General features: G+C 39.5%; 1 protein-coding gene across 1 annotated transcript in view; it reads left to right on the forward strand.

The window, feature by feature from the left end:
• Window positions 1–1,346: 1,346 nt before the first annotated feature.
• Window positions 1,347–21,929, forward strand: part of SATB1 (SATB homeobox 1) — a 116,950-nt gene continuing 96,367 nt past the window's right edge. The window contains exon 1 of the mRNA XM_072651227.1: window positions 1,347–1,464. The gene's annotated coding sequence lies outside the window, so the exon portion shown is untranslated. The remainder of the gene's footprint in view (window positions 1,465–21,929) is intronic.

Consider the following 21,929-nt stretch of genomic DNA (forward strand, 5'->3'; position numbering starts at 1 on the left):
AGAGGAGTGTCTGCCTGTGTCTCTCACCTGATTTCCTTTTTCTCAAGCACACACACACACACACACACACACACACACACAGAGGCACGCGCACACACACGCACACATACACACAGAGTCAGCCCCCCCAAAAAAACAAGAGGAAGTCACAGCAGGGAACTAGGGCTGGGGGTCGGGGCGCTGGGAGGAGGATCAGACAGACACCGAGACGCTCCCTCACTTACCCCTCCACGCCTAGGGTGCAGGTTTCGCCTCAAACCTGCGGGCAGATCGCCCTCTGCCCCCCACGCCCTCTCTTTACCCTCTCCCTGCTCTCTCCTCATCTCCGGCTCCCCCCTCCCTGCTCGCCTGCCCCCTCCTCCTTTGACTCCCCTCCCCTCCCCTCCCCTCCGGCTCAGCCCGGGCTCGCAGCCTCCAGCAAACCTAGCCACGGAGGAGCGGAGCCGGGCGGTGGCGGCCGAGGCTCGGCCGGGCGGGCTGGAGGGCTCCGCACCGTAGACCCCGGGCGGGCGGCCGCAGAGTCTCCGCCAGGGGGAGAAGGAGGGAAGGGAGAGGAGGAGAGAGCGAAGGAGGGAGGGACCGAGACCTCGGCCCCGGGCGATCCAGACCCCGGCGCCCCAGACGCGCACCGAGCCGGCGGAGGTGGGGGCCGAGGCGGGGAGCAGTGGCGGCCAAGGCGCGGGCGGAGGAGGCAGAGGCAGCGGCGGCGGCGGCGGCCGCGCTGCCCGGCCCGCTCCCGCCTCCTCACCCCAGCCCGGGGGGCGGCCGGCATCCAAGGAGCCCTGGGACTGAATGCCCGGCGGCAGCCCCCAGGGCCGGCTCGCGGCGGGCTCTCCAGCTGGGGCTGCCCGCCGCTCCTCCGCGGACCCGGCCGGCTTGGAGCGCGGCCGGCGGCCGCAACTGCGGAGCGAAGCCGAGCCGAGAAGAGGCGAGCGGAGCGGAGCCGAGCGGAGCGGAGCCGAGCCCCGGTCCCCGCCTGCGCCCCCCGCCCCCGCCCCCGCCCCCTCCTCCTCTCCTGTCCCCCCCTCCGCTCCTTCCCCTCCCACTCAGGCCCTGCCTCCTCCCCTGCCCCCCCCGCACACATACACACACATACACACACACATACACACACACGCATACACACATTACCCTTGCTCTTCCCTCCCTCCCCCCCTCCTTTCTCCCTTGCTCGCTCGCTCGCTCGCTTCTTGTCTTTCTCTCCCCTTTGAACGCCCACTTCTGATGGGGGAAGAAGACAACTTGAAGTCAAGTTGCAATTAACTTCCGCGGCAGCCGCAGCCACGGGGGCAGCAGCAGCAGCGGCGGCAGCAGCAGCAGGAGCGGCAGCAGCAGCGGGAGCCGCCACCGCCTCCGCCGAGACACCCGGGAAGCCTCCGGGGCTGCTGCCCCGCACTCGTCCGCCCGCCCGCCGCCCGCCAGCCCTCCCGCAGCCGCCGCGGCCGCCGCAGCTCCCATGCCTGAGTGAGTTGGCTCTCGTTTGTTTACTCCTTCCCTGGGCCGTGTGCGGTGTATGTGTGTGAGGAGGTCTTTACAAACTTCTGCTTCGCAGCCCCCCAGGCGGGCGCCCCCCGTGCTCGGGCTGGCCCCTTGGGGCTTCCTCCCTCCCCTGCCCTCGGGCCGGGAGCGTTCTTCACCCCCCGCGCCTCCTGGTTCGGGCCCCGAGCCCCCCACCCCAGCATGGGCCGGAGGGCAGGTGAAGGAGGCCAGGAGGACTGATTGGGGAATGCCATTCATTCCCTCTCGGGGTGTGGGGATGGAGTGTGATAGTCAGTCCTCCCGACCACAGCAATCACACACACACACACACACACACACACACACACACACACACACATACACGCGCGCGCGCCCGAGCACACACACACACACACACACACACACACACACACACACACACACACACACACACACACACACACACACCTGCTTGGTACCCGAGGTAGACATAGGTATTTGAGGGGGGAAGGTCCCCTCGTGGAAGTGGAGAAGAGCCAGAGAGAAAGACTGGAGTGCGGGGTGGGGGGTGTCGGTAGAAATTCGAGGTGCCAGCTAGGCACTGCCCGGGAGCATCCCGGCCCAGCCCAGCCTGGCCCGGCCGGGAGAGCGGCGCCGGTGGATTGGCCTGAGAAGTTTGTGGCAACTTCTCCATCTCCCGAGCCCGAGCCGAAGCCGCCGCCTCCGCCGCCGCAGAGCCGCGAAGTTGCTCGCAAGTTGTTTCTAAGGAGTTGCGGCCGCACGGCAGTGGCCGTGACCGTGGCCGTGGCTGGGCTGGGCTGGGAAGGGATCACGGAAGGTAGGGAAGGAAGGTGTGCGTGAAGATAGAGGAGGGGATCCGAGGGACAGCACGCCTCGCTTCCTGGTCTTTTACCACCCGGTCGGGCCGCGGTCCTGACGGGTTCGGTAGTGTGGGCATCCGTGCCTTCTCCTTGCCCTCGGGACACCAGGACCACCTTAGGCACCGGCTTCCCCTCTAGCATGGCCTGAGACGTAGTGGCGGAGCATCTTGGACCCTCGGCACGACCTGATGTTGGGCAGCTAAATCTGAGGGTTTAGCAGAGGAGAGAGAGTGAGCTGCAGGGACAGTAGCAGGTCGGGGAGATTGGGGAGTGGGGACTGAGGTTTCTGGGCGCAGGAGCAGGGGGCAGGGGGGCGGGGAGAGGGTCAGACTGACCAGAGAAGGGGGAGGGCAAGGAAGAGCCTTCACCACTGAGCCACAGCTGCCTGTGGCCTGGACCCATCTTAACCTGGGCATTGAGAGTTAAACTTACAAGTATGAACCACAGAGTCGCATCACTAAATGCCGGAGGTTGAGACTTTGACCCTTGCGACCTTCCTCGGCTAACTTTCTGCAGCGTTCCAAAGGGGTTTCCAGGGAAATGATCTGTGACTGAGACTCCAAAATGATTATAAGAGAAGGGGGAGCAGAAGGGAGGGTTGGGAAGACCTTGTAAGAGTAGAGAGATGGTCTGCCCCAATTGCCCTGGGTTCCATATATACGTCTTTGGAGGCCAGCAGGGATGGGGAAGAAGAGAGGAGAGAGAGAGGAGTTGGTGAAATATGACCAAAGGTTTAAGTTTTATCCTCGGCAGCACCTGAAACCTAAAGTACTTCTGTTGCAGAGGAAGCTATCCCACTGAAAACTTTACTGAATTATTACGTTGCCCCTTTAAACTGAACTAAGTAAAAGATGGCCGAAGCAAATGTCAGATATATTCTCTCCAATCAAGGGCAATTCTTATTATGCAAAGGATGCGTAATTCTAAATTCTAGGATGTTAAGGTTCAAGTATAAGATCTAATAACAGCTCTTTCTTCTGTTCCATATTACCAGTGATATGATTTAGCTACAGTCCTTTCTTCTGTATATTATTTGAGTAGTACAGTAGTACATTCATATACTGTTTGCTTCAATCTGCTGGCAAGCATTAGCATTCAGGCTTACATTTTTGACAAATGTGCAGACAGGAATAACATGAATAGGCATCTTAAATATTAACAACCTAAGCATCTGTTATGAAACAAATTTAATATATTTACTCTGTTTTTCTCACATTGTTAGGAAAGGTTATAATAAGTGCATAATTTCAACTTTAGTTAGCAGAAGTAGCTGGTTGTATCTTTCACTACCTCTGCAAGGGTTTAACACAATCACTAGACATAAATACTTTAATTAACTTGGTTAGGCACATCATTAAATAAACTTTCAGTAATGTGCCCATCACATACAGACATAGCTGTGGTAAAATATGTATCTTATAGGCAAATGTTTTTTAATGCCTATACATTTTTGTAAATACAGAATGTACATTTATTCCTCATTTCAGTTTGACACTTATTACTTCACATTTTTTCTAATGGAAACAATATTTTAAGCACAGAGTTGTGCAGTCACATGTAATATATAATAAGTAAACAGTAGCTATAAAAAAGAAGAAAGCATTGTTATGTTTGACTACAGCTAGAATCAGGAGAAATAAAATCACTGTTAGGATTTGTGTTCCTTCCCGAATCCTGAATACAAGTGATGGATGAAAAAGAAACCAGGGAATGAAGGGTTTTCCCCTAAAGTAGTGGCTTGAAAAGAAAGAAAGATGGAAGAGAGATAGAAAAGCAAAGACCTTCCAAAAGCCTTTATGTTTTTTTTTTTTCTGGAATCAGTGCATTCCTTATACTTTCCCCATTAACCAAGATATGTAATAATAGTTTCTTGTTTTTTTTTAAAAAAGATTATGGAGACAAAAAGCATTCAAAAATAATGCCTTTTGTTCAGTTGTTTTAATAAATTAACCCCTTCTTTATATTTGTTTTACTGATGATCATTGTAAAATGAAGTCATTAGCTCCTTGGTTTAACCAGTTTTAATCCTGTAGTCTTTCGAGTGGCATATATCTGTCGCACAAAAGGTATAATGCCAGCTATCTGAACTTGTGATTGACTAAGATATGATGTGCTCAGTGGCAAATGAGAAAGAATATATTAAATTAGCCAAAACTAATACCTACAGGAGATTCAACATCGTATTTGGTGTGACAGGTTATGGTTTGTAATTCAGACCCATGTGGTCAGGTGACAAGCACCTGTTCCTCATTGTTATAAGAAATATTTTGGTTATATAAACACTATTAAGTTTAACCCTACATCCCACCCATAGAGCGCTGGAAGTTATAATACTTTATCTGTTTTATAAAGTCCCAAATGTGGTACAGACAGTTATGCCCATCTATTCTTTCACATGATGATTTTGGGTTACTATAACTTGCATTAATAATTGGGATCGTCAAACCATATGGCATGAATGCATGTGAATTCACCAATCAATCTTCAGACTATGCCTGTGCATCTTGAAATCTACTATAAAATAATTCCCATTACCCTACTCTTTCTCTGTAAATGAAACAAACAAACTAAACAAGCTTTGGGTTGTGGGTTGTTTTAAACGAGGCCAAAGGATTTGACTTTTATGCTTAAGAACAGTTAGCCTTCTAAGTCAAATGGATGGTTCAGTATCATTAGCAACACATATATAAACCACAGATAAAATTAGTTTCTATAGGTAGGTACATGTATTGTCAAATTCTTAAGCCACATTATATATTTAGAAGAGAAGGAAAACTGACCTTGGGTAATTTTTAGTTCCATGTTATTAGCACTTCATTGTATTTGAATATGAGATGATTATCAACTACTATCCCAACTTTTCTCTCTAGAGATTCTTTAGTAATGATCTTTTGAATTTAGGAAGTTGACCTCTAGCTTTAAATACAATATAATCTGAGTTTTGCCTCTGTTTAGAACAGAACGTATGTATAAGTGTTGGATAAAGCAAATTAATATATGCCTGTGAAACATTAAAGTTTGTGGTCTTTTCAAGTCAATGCATAGAGATTTGGGCATCCATTTGACAACTTAAGCTTTATAATGCTGTGTCATTCTGAACTCACATTTTTAATATAATAAGAGTATTTGTAAGAAGAATAATAAGAATCATTTGTAACTGTTGTGACAAAATTGCAGATCAGTTATTCTTTTCAAACTGATTTACGCTTAGAACTGATGTTTGTTTTGTAGATAAGTTACATTTTTGTTAGAAAACAGCTACATTAAGTAACGGATCAAGTATCAAATACTTTATACAGAACAATGTATTTTTTCTGGTAAACTGAAAGTTCTGTCTTGCTGTTACGGCATCAGGCTACAACAATCTGCTCCTCTTGTAGAATGAACACTTCCTACTTAAAGCTAGGAAGCACCTACTGTTTATTTACGCTGCATTAAACTGACGGCTCAGCAATCAGAGGAAAAATATTACTTACTTTCCTGAAGTAAATACCAGTTTATAGGTTAGTGCATGTATTTATATTCCTGTCACCACTAAATAACGCCTCTGTCTCCATTTTAATATCTACCTGTGTGTGCTGTTATCCAAGGCAGCTGACTTTCTTGTTGAGGGTGAGGGTGGGGGGAGCCTGGGGAGAGTTGTCTTATTCCCAGTGGGGGGGGGGGAGGGGATTTTAATCAAACAGATTCTATTTTCCTTTTTCTGCCATGTGGAAACCCTTTTTTTTAAATCTGCCTTTACCTGGACAATACCATATGATCTATTTTTCCATGAACCAAAATATGGCACCTGCACCATATTTTAAGGGATGAAAAGCATAAGCTTCCATTTAAAATAGGCATCTTCCTACAACATTAGACATCTTTTAACATACATTCTCGCCTTAAAGTTAATTTTTAAAATAGAATTTATAACAAGTACTAAAGGCACTGCTAAACTATGTGCCTCCTTGTATATTTAGGTTTCATAGGCTGACTGTATTGCTCTAAGGTTCCTTCCAACTGTATTCCTCTGAGATCTTTTGCAACTTCAAGATTTGTGATTCCATAACACTGTGTTAACATGTAACACATAGTAGGTGCTTACAAAATACTTCCTGGTTAATATCTCGATGTTTTTCTGAAAATAATCTTGTCTTATGATTTGTCAGGTAAGTCAGTGCTTTTTGTTGTCACTATCAACCTAAAGATAACTCAGATAAATAAGCTTGCTTTTAAAGGAAAGCATCCAACTCCCTAAGGAGGTAGGTAGTGTTAAACTTTCCCTCCAAAGCCTACTTTAAAAACAAAGTTATAAAATATTTGAGAACATTGCTAAAATGTTTAATTCCAGTGTTAAAAACTTCATTTGAGGAATATTTGTTCTCTCTAATATTCCATAAGTATCCATCATAGTTCTTGGTCTATAGATGGCTGTCAATCTGCAGTCATATGTTCCATTGACATTAGAGTAGAATAGGGTCTTAATACAGCATATAAATCAAATCAGTTACACAAGGTTATTCCCCTTCACTATACCAAAGAAAAATTGTCTAGTATGGTAATTTATCTATCATCCCTAAGTGCTGTTCTCAATGGCAAGTATATTTAAACTTGATGTCTTCATAGAGTGTGATCCACACATCAACGCACATTATTTAGTACTTTTGAACTTATGCCAACTGTACCTTTTGCTGTTTATTTTTTAAAAGCATTTTCAGATACGATATTTCATTGCAAAGTAAATAGATACAGATTGTGTGTATATGTGTTCAAAGTGAGAGTTAGTAGTGTAACATATATTGGCCTATTTTTATTCTTTCACACTTGTTCTGTACAATTTCCACAGTTTGGGATGTGTCTGAAGCTTCACAAAGTCAATTTTATTCTACCTGATGCAGTGGACTTTCAAAAAACTACTATTCACTGAGCTAGATGGTCTTCTTTAATGAGGATTTTAAAAAATAGCATAGCCTACGCCCACTACCCAATTCATTTTCCAGTTTCTCTCCCATTTTAAGTAACAGTTACTTAGCATTTAGTGTAGGACATTGTGATAATTGACCGTTAAGAGTTAACATCAGTTTCCAATCCAACAGCTGACATGTTAGATAAATAATTTAATTAATCATCTTTAAAATGGGCATAATAAGATATATTAGTCCTACGCATAGCTCTGAAAACAATATGACCTAAGTAAGGGTGCAAGTCCCACCAAATAGAAGTTAGAATGCTGAAGGAATAAACAGATGTTCGCATCTTTAGTAGAAGGTCTATGAAATGACATTACACTTAGGATCACCCTCCCTTTCTGCCCAGGTGTACAGGAAGTAGTGAGAATCAGACTAGGTGAAGTGGGCGTATTCTTTCAGACCATAGCCATGACCCTATTTATAACACACCCACCCTCAGAACCGCAGGTTTGGTCCAGCTGCTTCAGTAGCAACTCGTAACCACTTCATTCGGGAGATGCTGTTGCTTTGCTAACAGTATCAGAGAGAGACTCTTAACCATCACTATCACTGAAGTCTACTGAAGACTTGCCTGTACATGGTACTTTGCTAAATTCTAAGAGAGGCCTCCACTATCTTGAGGGTAAGTGTCTTGGTGGTTTTTCTCACCGATACCATATAGAGGATCAGGATCAGAGAGTCAAACAACTGTAATGGCAGGTTTTTGAGCCCATCTCTAGAATTTTCACATTTTCTTAGCTGTTAAAGGGGACTGTCTTAGGGGCTTGCTAGTGAAGAAAAGATTTAGTGAGTATTCTTTCTCTGGGTTGCTAGACCTGCTAATAGGTTATCTGCAAAACTTAATAAGTCTTTTTTTCCTGGCGATATTTAAAGAAAGAGGTAGTCTCGTATCTTTGTGGAGTGCTTTATTTGGATACGGTTCTCCTTGGAAGCAAGGAGGACAAGCGGAAGATTTCTCTTACCTTTTTTACTTATCTACTTTTTATGTGTAAATGATGGTTTGGTACATTAACATTTGTAGTGTTGGTACATAGTAGGCACTTAAAATGTTGATTGATTGTTTGATGTTGAGGACATTGAGCTAAATGGAGTTTCAAGTTATAAATATTATATAATACTAATAATTCTTATTCGTATTAATGAAGTTGACCCTAGAACCTAAGGTACATGGTTTACTCTTGAAATGAGGATCACTGTGGATCGCTTATATCAATAATTACCTGAGTTTGCTGTTGAGTGTAGTTGAGTTTTCCTGTTCCCAGGTATCAAATAATTTGGGATTAATAGCAGAGCTATGAAAATCTCAGTGTATAGCAAACTTCTCAGTATTTCAGATTCTAAAGTAATTTCTACAAATAGCACAAATAACAGGCGAAACATGTCCATAAATGTAGTCACATCTTAACCAATAAAAATGTACATTTACATTAGATATTTAGTGCTAGACCGATTTTTTCAATTACCATGCGGGGGGAATGCATTCTTTTAATAATTATGAATGTTTCTTGCTTAGAGGTGGGCTCCTTTTTTTCTAGGTGATATAAGAAGTCCCAAGAACAATTTAAACATTATCTTAAAAGTTTAAAAATGACAGCTTTAGTTTGTATGGAGTCATTGTAATGTAATAATACTGCATGCTTATTAGTGTTATTAGTGCAGTAGACATTTAATTACAGTCTTTTCTGAGACATGTTAACTGTGTATTAACAATCATGTTAAAAAGAATGATGTATCCTTTTACATACAAGCTCCTGCTTGCCAACCCTTCTTAAAAATTCTTTTTAAGCGTGTGGAGTCAGATCTTCAGTTCAGAATTATGACAGTTTTTCTCCCAGAACAACCAGACTTGAAGGTTTTTAGTGGAATCCATGATTCCAATCCCTTTGTAGTTGGTTGCTGTTGTGTGGTGATTTTTGCCAATGACATTAGAGATCGGTGCCCCTCAGCGGTTTTTGCTTTCCAACATTATATTTTGAGACGCCTACGTTTTCTTGTTTTCAGATTACTTTAGCCAGCATAAGCCAGATAACCTATTATTTTGTTTTAGTACCTCTGAAAACTTATTTTTGGGTTCAAAGTTTTGATAAGAGTTTAGTAGCTTTCTTAACAAAACTCTATTATTATGTTTAAAGTTTCCCTTTGCAATTCTTTCCAGCTATGTTTCTAAAATCTCTTTATTTCCAAAGGTAGCATGGTTCCTGTCACATAGTAGGTGCTTATTGATTTAGGGCGGTTGATTTTTTGCGTTATGAATTTGTAGTAGTCAAAAGAAATGTGAAGAGGACAAAAATCCTAGGTGAGTTAAAAATGAAGAGACTACAGAGCTGTTCCCCTTGATTTATACAACTAATTTAGAGAAAATGGAGATTTTTATGACTTAGCTGGACAGTTTTGACTGCATAGACCAGGCTTAGGCTGAAAGAGACAGAGATGCAAAGAGAGGGCCAAAACCTCAACATGCTTTATAAGCATTTTTAATATGATTATGAAATTAGTAGAGCACAGGTGTTATCTGTATTTTACAGATGATTAGAGAAGACCCAGAGAGGTTATGTGACTCATGTCCAAGTCTGTAGCTCAGAAATTAAAAGTCATCTGTTAGCAGCTAGCACAGTGCTTTGCACATAGTAGGTGTTCAGTATTTGTACAATGAATGAATGAAGGTAAAGTGAATGGACACAGACCATGTAAATGTCTGTAATGAATATAGTAAAGTAAGGACAAAAACAATCCACTTTTTTTGGTAATATTATAGTTTGTTCTAAATGCCTACTCTCCATTTCCAAGCTGTTAATTTTGATACCTAAAGTCCTTCCTTGGGCAGTCACAGCCACGGCCCAGCTGGTGTGTGTTCCATCTCACCAGTATGGGGGATAGAGTCAGGTTAGGGTCTGTCGCCAGACAAAGATGTGTTAGCTAGTTGCTGCAACTTCCGAGCTGGATTGGAATCTAACTATGAAAATGGCCACAGGATCCATACATACTAAAAACAAACAAACCAAAAAACATTTTTATAGACTGCTTGTTTTTTTGTTATTGGTCTGACTGAAGATTTAGCAAAAGTACCATGTATAAGATCCAAGACCTCCTAGTCCAGCCTTTTCAATCAGGAGGTGTGGGATCTCTGGTGAGTCACTGTCACCCTCTGTTGGTCTAAGTTTCCTGAGAAGTTATACTAAATGACTGTCAATGCATCCCCTGCCAACTTAAAATAGATAGATAGACAGATGGAAAGAAAGACAGATAGAAAGAAAGACAGATGGACAGATAGAAAGATAGGTGGAAAGACAAAAAGATAAACAGAAGAAAGATAGATAGGTAAACAGATAGACAGACAGATAGATAGATAGATAGATAGATAGATAGATGGATGGATGGATGGATGGATGGATGGATGGATGGATGGATGGATGGATGGATGGATGGATAGAATTATTCTATAGAGAATAGTGCTGTACTGGAGTATGTATGGACATGGTAAGGCCATTTTTTAAAGATGTATTTTTTTACAAAGATATCTTTTGTTTTCTTTGTGGGTATCATTTTCATTCTTTTTTTTACGGGGCTTCTACTTCATACTGTACAATGGGGGCTAGGTTAGTAGAGGGTCATGTTGGTAAATCTTTGATATTCCAAAAACTTATGGGCATCCTATATTAATGTTTCCTGGAAAACATTATTCCTTTCTTATCTATACCTACTTGCTTGGCAGATTTGCTTGTGTGGTATTGAGAAAATCATTCCTTGAGAAGCTCAGTGTTTGTGACATTCTGTATTTCCATGCGGATTCTGTCTCTTTAAAAATGCAGTCTCCTCTATTTGCCCTATTAATTGTTGATATGTTGCCATCCACGAGACAAAAATTAGAGCTGTAATTAAATAATCATGTGATGCTCCTTAGTGCCAGTGAGAGCAAACTCATTTTTCCAGGCCCTGATGGTCACTGATTATTGTATTACTACTGGCTGGCTTTATTTTTTTTTAAGCTTCTCTGTCTGTAGCTTACTTCACTGCTGTCCTTTTCAAATGTAAAGAAAGTAGAGAACATGAAGCCAGTTAATTGGCCAGAGGTCCTATGGGATAGAAGGTGGACATACCTTTTCTGCTCTTGGTCACCTGGTAGGCTCTTGGGGGAGGGCTACCTTAGTGGTATGGTGGCGTGCCATTTCATTTAGACTGGTGTTTTGGCTAGGAGGGATACACATGGGGAATGCCAGGAGAGTTACAAAAGGAGTAGGGTATTAAAATTCAGAAATGATTAAAATTGAAATAAAAGGATGCTGCCTCTTTGCCAGGACTCTGGCAGGCACAATGACACGTAGAGATTAGTTTCCACCTTCATCTTTTCCTTCTTTCTCATTTCCTCCTGTTATTGTTGACAGATTTGCCTTATGTCTGCCTCCCATCTCTCTGTACCTCTTTTTTCAGTCCTGTACACACCTACTTTTCCTTAAGCATGGAGACATCTACTTAACCTTATTATAACAATAACAGAATAGGTTGTTAATATTTAATAGGCACATGATTAAAATTTCTCTCTCTTAAACATAGGTCAGCTGTATTATTATTAACTGGCATGTAATTTTTCATCGAAAATATTCTTCTTCTGCCCATTACTGTTTCAGAAATATAGTCTCTACTTTGGTAGTGATTTAATACATAGCGTTTAGAAAACCATGTTAGGCTAGTGAGAAAAGAACTTACCAGTCATGGATAATCAATTATGCATGAATTCAGATGAAACAGATGGAATCTGGTGAGTTAAAGTTTCTCTTTGGCTTAGTGGATTTCTTTTGTGTGAGTGTGAGTGTGTGTGTGTGTGTGCGTGTGTGTGTGTGTGTATGAAAGGGAGACAGAGACAGAAAGAGAGACAGAGACAGAATGACGGAGAGAGACAAAGAGAAAGACAGAGAGAGAGAGAGAGAGAGAGAGAGAGAGAGAGAGAGGGAGATCTCATTTATCAATAAACATCTCATCCAAATTGAGCTTTTCTCATATTTTCATTTCCCCTTTAGTGCAGGCTCCATTTTTCAACGTAAATTAGTACAACTTTTAGAGTAGATATCTTCTAATCCAATTCCCTCTATTTAGAGAAGACTGAAAAAGATGGAGGGACTTGTCCAAATCACATAGCTAGTTTGTGGCAGAGGCAAGATTGCTATAGTGCTGGAGCATTTTAAGTAATTTAAATTTTAAGCCATTTTATCATTTTAAGATTTCCCAACTACCAAGCTAGTGAGTATCCCGTCATATTTGGCTTTTTCTTATTCTCTGACACTTCAGCGAATCCATGATTTGCTCACTATGCTATTTTAACTTCAAAATGTTTCTTCATTGGTTGTGGGGTGGAAGTTTTTGTTTTTTCCCATGAGGGGGACAGGATACTAAAAAGGAGAACATGTTGAAAGAATTCTGGGCTCCAGGTAGGAGCTCTCAAGTTTGAATGATGTCTTTAACATTTACATGTCATGGGATCTGGGACAGGTCACTTTTCCTCCAAGATGTTTAATAAGGTTTCCTCAGCTATTTAACAAGGATAATTCTTCTGACTATCTCACATGCTTCCTCAGAAAGCATTTTGTGAAAACTTAAAATGCTATATGAATGTGTGCTAATATTATAATTTATTATGTATATAATATGTATATATTTTATATAACATATTTGTCTGAATTTTCTCTGTTATTCTTATGTATACATATGCATCAATTGATATGTTGATGTTGAGACAATAACTAAATAGTTTTAAACCAGTAGATGCAACAGCAAGATTTAGTTTGTTTACTTAAATGAAGTATAAGTCATTTTATAAAGCCTTCTCTTTGTTCTGGTTAATAGTAGTACAAGTGATTAATGAAAAGGACCACTTTGTAAATGAAAACTAAAAGCAGCTTTTTAAAAAAAAAATCCCCACACCTTCAAAGAAATCATGTGTTATTTTTTAAACATAAAGTACATAATATTATACCGTCTCCTAGTGTTACTTTAAAATGCCCCTGCATTGCAGAGGCTTCTGTAAATTGTGATCAATCAAATAGGTTCTGTCCATCACTAAGAACATGAGTTCCCACCAAAGGAACAAGCTGGTACTGGGCAAAAGAAATGACAAATAGACTGCTTCTGTTCAAAGGATATTAACATTTAAAAAAAAATTAGAAGGCAACTAATTTTCACAGAACAAACAAAGGTAAATTTAAAAAAAATAGCCTCAAAGCTTGGTAGGGATGAGCATACTAGTTTAGGTTTTCTTTTTAAGTTACATAGCAAGTTATAAATTTTATTATGAATTCTCTTTATCTTTTCAAATAGAAATTCACATATACCTGGATAATGTATGCTAGCTGTCAAATTACTTATTGATAAAGTCATCCACAGCAGATAAATTAAGCATATAATGTAGGTTCCTATACTCCAGCTATACCCATACTGAACATCTTTTAATTATTTTATCTAATTATTTTTAATGAAATAATTGTTTTTCAGTTAATTTTCTCCTGTCCCCAGTTATGGGTCAGAATAATAAAGAATGAACTTCAACATATATAATCTATGTATGAATTTTTGTCTCAAGAAAATTCCATTTTTAAAATACATGAAAATCTTATAAGATTTCATATAAGAAATTGATAAATATTGTTGTTAAAGGGCAGTTATGCAGTTTAGAAAAAATGTAACATTACAGATGTTACAAAAGTATTTAATTGTGAAAATGAATAATGTCACAGATAGCCCCTGATTGTGGTACTTAAGTGTGAACTTAAAAGTTCTTGCTTAAGAAGAATTTTTCTCCATTTTTCTCCCAAATAATCATTAAGATCTTGATATATATGATGAGGTAACAGCTGTTCTGTATTTAAAGAATAAGCCAATGTATCATCTATGTACATAGTGGTCATTTACTTGCTCCCATTCATTCTTCCATATGTATGTATGTACATGCATGTGTGTGCATTATGTGTATATACATAATATACATACATATGCACAAAATGTATGAAAAGATAACTTTTTATTCAAATGTTATCTGGTAAAATCCCCTCATTTTGCAGATGAGTAAATTGAGTCTAGAGCAGAGGTGATTTGCCCAAGGTCACACGGTAAGAAGCAGGGCTGGGATTCTAAGTCAGATGCTTTGACTCCACTGAGACACTTTTCTTTCCACTGCCCCAGGCCTCAGGAAAATAAAAATACTGTTTGAAGAATGTGAGATTCATTCTTTGAATAGTTATCCATCCTAACTCCATTAAACATACCTGAAAATGAAACTTTAGGTTTAGGAAATATTTTGGTTTTAAGAGATGCTTTTTCTCTTTTTCGGAGGCATTTTGTATACTACATAAAATCTGAAGAATGAAAAACCCTCTTCTATTTCAGGACTCTAAGATTACCCACTTTTGGAGAAATTTTGCTCTCTGAATACCTATCTGTATTCATTTTGCTCAAAACAGGTATTAATTTTAAAAAATATCATGACAAAACAAGATCTAAAGTCTTACATATCACTTGGTATCCCTCATTTTCATAATTAAGTCACATTTGTAATATCTGCATCATCCTTCTTTTCTAGTCTGCATTATTTGATACTTGTCTTTGCCAACATCCATCTCTGTTACCCACCATAGACTAGGTTAGCAGGTGAGGAAGGAGCAACGCGTTGTTTATAAAAAAGAGTAAAATGTGGTATAACGCTTCATTTACCTGACTCTTGACCTAATGTTTTCACCTCACTGTGCTTTAGGTTAAACAGTCAGCACTCCAAAACCTTGGGAATTATTTGAGGAAGAGAGGACTGATTTCTGAGCTTTGATGCTGGGTTCTGAATTCAATTTCCAATTTTGCTTCTATAAGTCACAGCATCACAAGAGCATTTCATTTTTGCCCAAGTGTGGTGCTTTCAGCTCTAATAGTGGTTCAGTTTCCCATACTGCTGGGACAATGCTTCGTTCAGTGCCACGCAGCCAGTGGGCACTCTGTAAATGTCAGCTGCAGCTAGGATATAAAGTCTCCATAAAATTGCCTGGGATGTGACTTGAGCCCATTGTACTTCAAACTATTTTCCCCCCTATAATTTAGTTGGCAAAGACGTATCAACAGACTTTTCTCAGGGATATTAATTTATTACAAACAAAACTCTTGACCAAATTTTGGAGATTGCTACTATTTAAACTGAATGGAAGAAAAATCCCTAAAATTACTGAGGGTGTTTAAAAACATAATGGTAAGAGTTGTGATGCATTTAAACATGCTCTTTGCCATGGCATCATGGTTTAACTGGAAAGAATAAGGTATTGGCAGTCCAGAGATCTCCTTCTGCCACTGATTATACCTAACTGGGCCTCAGTTTCCTCATCTGTAAAATGAAGATGTTGGACTAAATTAACTTCTTTGAGTCTCCCAGCTCTAGAAATCTATGAAAAGTTCATAACTTGATTAGGAGCATTGGCATAAAGTGTAGAAATGCATTGAACAATTTTTCTGGGAAGAAAATCGCACACAGCTACATTGTAAAGCAGTGAAGGAAACTATGTTAGTTCTGGCTCCAGTAAATAATAGATGGGTTTTATAATTGTACTTCCATGTATAATTTGTGGTTAGTAGCTTATATTTGTAATGTTAAATAATATATCTGCATAGGATTGTTGGCACCATAGAAAACCTGAAGAAAATTTCCAAATAATACTTCAGCTTACTCCTTAAAATACTACCCTTTCATTTACCAAATTCTAAAACATAATTTCTTATAATTTTCATTCTTATTTACTTTTGAAAAAGCGATTTTTCTAGATCGACATTTCTTAAGTTTATTTTTTTCCTTACAATCTCCTATAGGCTAAATCTGTCAAACTTGAACTAGTCAGGACTACCAGCTGTCTCAACTTCAAATGCACCTCAAATACACTCACCTAGCTTCCAACCACAGATATCTCCTAAGATCGTCAACCAGCTTTCCACTTGGCTCATAACCTGTCCTAGAGAACCCAACAAGTCCTCAGGACTCTGTCAATTGCACCAGTTCTGATGGAGGTAGAAACCAGTTCTGACGGAGGTAAAAACCAGAACTGGTTTATCATTATTATCACCTTCTAAAAGGGAATGAAGGCATCTTTGCATACCACTCTCCTCACTGACTAAAAAGTATGTCCTATTCCAGAAGTTATATTTTTATATAGAAATATTGTATGATACAGAGGAGGAAACAGGTGCTTTAAAGGGAAGTCTCCCAGATGCTTTTTCATAACCTTGAAGTCAGTGAGAGTCATGTCATAAGCAACCAAGTTGCCCAATCTTTTAAAAATGACTTGGGTTAGTTTAAAAAAGCTATGGCCATCTATCGTGCTGAAATCAAAAAGGTCATTCACTAATGCCCTCCTTCCTGCCTCAACCTTTCTTCAGATAACTATTACTTTTGACCACTCCCAATGTGGGCTCTAACCGAACCAGCCCTGGAATGACTGGAAAGATAAAAATCCATTTGAACTGTCTCCTTATCCTTCTTCCACAATCCCCCAAATCCTCAATCCTTTGCTACTGTCATCTGTTTTTCATTCTCTTTGATGTCTCTTTCATGTACCAGTCCCTGGTTAGGGACCTACGTTGATATTTTCAAATAAGCATGCCTAAGGATAGGAATAGTTATGTCAGGGATGTCCTTTGAGAGATACAAAGGTAGGTAGGTATATGGATACATTATTGATGCTGATGTGACCCACTAGTTATTCATTTACTTCTAAAAAAAACACTGGAGTGTGATTGTCCCATAATTCTGACATAAATATTTCAAATGTTTCATTGAGGATCTAGTCAGTTATAAGATTTCTGCCAATGTCCACGTTGTTTTTTGTACCCAGTGGTTCACAGGCTTTTCACCCCCTTGGGACCTGCGATTTCATTGGTCTAGGGAACCCCTAGTGGTGAGGGAACTCCCTGTACCAATGCAACTGTGGTTCAAATTACCATCTTAGAGATTGTCTAGGGGCACTAAAAGGGTAAGAGATTTTCCCAGGGTCACATAGCCAGTGTGGATCAAAAGCTGAACCTGAACACAGATTTCCTTGAATCCAAGGTCTATGGTCTATCCATTATCTCCAAGACTCCACCTTTGAGTACTTGAATTATAATGTTAAAGTAATCACTTTGGGTTGGCCAATGAAAGTCTGATAGCCATTGAGAGATGTTTAGATCATCCACCAAGAAAAGAACTGTACAATTAGGGTTCTCTTTACTGTTTTGCCATCACTACCATCCCCTTCATGTTGGAGAGATAGATAATAGCTAATAAGACCATCTCTAGGTAAGTAAATTGCAAAGCAAGTGAAATCCATTTCTAGAACCATGAAGTATCAAATTGACTCTGCCATTGTTTCTGGATGGGGCTGAGCAGCCTATCTTTCTATGACTCTACTTGCGGTCCCTACAATTTTCAGTTCCAAAGCTCCTCTGCTAGTCCACTTCTCTCCACATGTTTTTTCCACCATTAAGGTGCAAGCTCCTTAAGGACAGGGATGATATTTGCTCTTGTTTTTGAACTCCCAGCGCTTAGCACAGTGCTTGGAAAATCCTAAGAGCTTAATAAGTGCTTATGCATTCAGGTTACCAATGTAAGATTTTTTCTCTCTCTCTTTAGCTAATTAATAAAAGCACAAGACAAACTAACCATATCCTACCTACTTCTATCCCCACCCCTACTTAATTCTGTATTGTAAATATTATATGGGTCTACTAATTGGCCTATTATTGTATGATAAAGTAATATTATCATACCATGACCCCTGGATATCTCCATTTTTGTCATTTTCTGTCTCATTAGGAGGCACGTAGAAATAACAGAAATTTCTGCACCACTTGAAGCAGGCTGTGCTCTGAAGTTATATGGAATGCATAGTGATGTCAGTCACAGATAAGATGTGAGAAAGGGGTGTAAGTGTTTACAGGATATTGTATTTCCTCTCAGACATATGCTGAAAAAAGTTGTTTGGGCTGTAGACCCAGATTTCTTCTCTTGTTTGCGCTAATTGGTGTATAGTCCATTCAAAAATTTACAAGGAAATCAGTCTTGACATCCTAGACAGAGAAAATGAGGAACGTGACAGCTAAACATATGGGTCCCCCAAAAGCCTCCTTAGATGGCCAATACCAACCACATTTCCAGACACACATATGTGGAAAACACCACCTGCAAGTGAAGTTCCCCACCAAGAAATGATGTGGCAAAAAACAACAATAACACAAAAAGCAGCGTCCTATATGCTCCTATCAGAGTGTTGAGAGATAGGCCAAACTGTGTTTGAATGGAGGAAAAATGGGTCATCAGTGTGTCCTTTGAAAGGGCCATGTTTGGGGTGAAACATTCCTTCAGAAATATTCCGTTACCCCTTTGGTAACTGACAGTAACCAAATCTTAAGGATCAGATGCTTACTGTACCTCCCCTCCTCCATTTTTTTATCTGTCTGTTTATCTGGAATATATATATATACACTACGGTTAAGGATAAGCTTGAGATTTATTTGAATTCTCATTACTCTCTAATTGTTTTAATGTATCCTCAGATTTCTTCTGTCATTTATTTCACTGTAGCTACAATTTGAGAAGTACAGCATTATCAAGTATTAAACATATTGCAGTTTTTTTCAATATTTTATTCTGGTATGGCAGCTGATATTACTCCATTGTAAAAGCCAGTATTATTTTTCTAAAATAAATGTCAGTGTTTGACCATACGTACACATATTAAATAATGTTTTGTTATATCATTGACATTTCTTATTATTTATAACAATTTTTAGTATATAGTTTGTGTAGTTCTTAACCAGTATTTTTCCTTATGGAAAAACTGTAGATATGTACATAGTGCAAATTAATGTCCACTTTTGTCAGTTTCTAATGTTCTACTAGCTTATGTTCATATAAGCAAAGCAAAATATGTTTTCTTAATTATCATTTTTCCCTCTTTCATTTTAATCCAGGGTTTACACTGGTCAATGTTCAGAGGCTATAATGAATACTCTAACAGAGGTAGATAATACACAGTAATTAAGCTCATCAGCACTGTATACAACTTCTGAGGTATAAATGCATATGTGCTGTTTCCTCCAAGGTATTTCTCGTAATCATATATCTCAGGCATAGAGGAAGTGTCTGATGTAAGATTAATGTGATTATGTGATTAATGGATACATGATATTACTATATTTGCTTACTGTCCATGATAATGTCATTAATAAACACCTTGATTCTCAATTACTACTGGATTTATTTCTCCCTTTTCCATTGATATGCCCCTCCTTCTTTACATTCTTTATTTTGCGTGGTTCATATTTATTAAAACACATTCTGTTCCCTGGATAAAAGGTTTTCTGCACATTTGAAGTGGGATTATTATTTTTTATTTATCCCTTTTATGTTTCCATTAATCAAGTAATTAGGATTGTGGGGTAAATATACTTTTTCATGAAGCATTTGTGAGTTTTCTTGTGGTTGTGCAAATGATCTTTCTGATAGATATTTTTACAATAATGTATTTCTACCTGACTTGATAATTATATTTCCCAGCTTTTTTCCCAACTGGTCCCCCCTTCCACTCCCCCCGGCCCTGCTCAAATTATATCTGTACTTCTCTTTCATTCTGAATTCATTTTTCCCAGTAACCTAATATAAAGTTGTATGCATACGTAAATTTTCTGATTGTCTACTCCATGTTTTTAACATTGTATTCTTCAGTGGCCAATCTTTCTTAATTCCTTTAAAGTTTAAAATGTATTAGCTACTGTTGCAAACTGATGTAATGAGCAAGTATACCTTATGTGAAATAAAAGTTTGGCTGTAACAGTTTAAATCAACTGTTCTTAAATAAATTAGTCTGATTGAATGATTCCATCTTAAAAATAAAATCAGTATCATTTTTAAAACATCATTTTCTAAGTGAGCCATATGCAAATTCAGTTGGAATTTACATTTTCATAAGTTTTCCTTTCAAATAGATTGCTCTTTCCTTCTTTCTATAAGTTTGAGTGAACCATCTCTGACTAGCAGTAGCTATTATTTTTGCTTTCCCCATTTATTATTGAAGTATGTATACCATATCTTGCCCAATAAGTTATATAGTTTCCTCTATTCTGATCTGCTATATGTTGTTTTTTTTTTCTTAAAAGGCATATGTGGCATAGTGTATTTATTTATTTTCAGTGACCATATTTTTTCCCATGGTCAGATGCCCTTTTTTAAATTTCAATAATTTCTAGTTCACAGGCTTTTTATCCTCTTCTATTGGTTTCCTTTCTAACTTTGCACCAGGATTCAGTTTGCATGTTCTATGATTTCGTAATTTTTTGATTTGTAATTGAACCATAGGGTTTTACTCCAAGATATTTGTATTGCTTTTTATTTGAAACTCATCTTTACCAAAAGGAAAACATCTTTATGCAGTTAACTTCGGTTTTATCTTTGACTTTTCACATGCTTCTTAAGTAAAATGTTTACATGCATGTGTTGGTAGCATTAAAAGAAAATTACTTTGCATATTTTCTTCTTATTTCTTTACTTGTGCCAATTTGTTGCTCTTTTGATAGTAGGTAAATCAACAAGTATTTATTAAGTACTTAATAGGTGTAAGGCACTGTGTTAAGTTCTGGGGATACAAAAAAAATGCAAAAATCACTCCCTTGCCCTCAAGAAGCTCATATTCTAATAGGAAAGACAACATACAACTAAAGGCTGGGTATATACAAGAAGTAGATAGTATAAATGGGAGGTACTCTGTAACTCTTTTACCTTAAGAGGCTGACTTCCTATTAGGATACTATATTAAACAATATCTAACATCCTCATTTTCCTGTATTATTACTCTATGGGGATATTAGTGTTAAATTTCCTTTTTTCTCAGTGTTTCACTGCCCAATGCTTAACAGGGTAAGATCAAACCTAGGCATCTGTAGAATGTAGATGGTTTGTGTTGATCAAGTTTATAATATTTCTCACTTTCACATGTATGATGGTCAACAGTATTCTAAGTGAGGAATTACATTATGGGATCATTCTTACTGCTTCTACTTTAAGTATAATTTCTCCATAATGTCATGGTTTCCATCACATTATAGGTAGGAGTCCAGCGTCAAGCAGAGTAGATCTAAATGTCCCATTCCTTAACTTTCCAGAGTTTACTTGGGCCTTGCTTTAAGACTGTAAATCAAGAGTGATGTCATATTTTTCTTTGCATTAGCAGTTTTCTTGGTGAGTGACCTAAGTGAATTTGTAACCACCTGTGCTATTGTGAACAACGCATTCTTGTTTTAAAATTGCTTTCCTGGGTCAGGGTAAACGCTGGGGAGGTAGTTCAGCAGTTTTGTGGCTAGTTATGTAAACACAAAGATTGTCTCCACTCAGTGACTTTCATCTTGGATGTTAAAAGTTTTGAAGCAATCACACTCGATCAGAGGAGACAAAGTTTTATCGCTGTTACCACTGCACCTGTTTGTGCTGCCTTGCTGTGGAATTGGGACTGTCCAGCCACAACACACACCCCACCCCACTCCGTGGCGCGTGCCCCCGGTCCCCCCCAGGAGGTTCCCCCAACGTCCTTAAGGGCTCAGGCCTCGGTGCCCCTGCTCAGGCTGCTGCTGGACAGACAGCCCGCCCTCCCCG

This window comes from Notamacropus eugenii, chromosome 3 (assembly GCF_028372415.1).
Source record: "Notamacropus eugenii isolate mMacEug1 chromosome 3, mMacEug1.pri_v2, whole genome shotgun sequence".
Lineage (NCBI taxonomy): Eukaryota > Metazoa > Chordata > Mammalia > Diprotodontia > Macropodidae > Notamacropus > Notamacropus eugenii.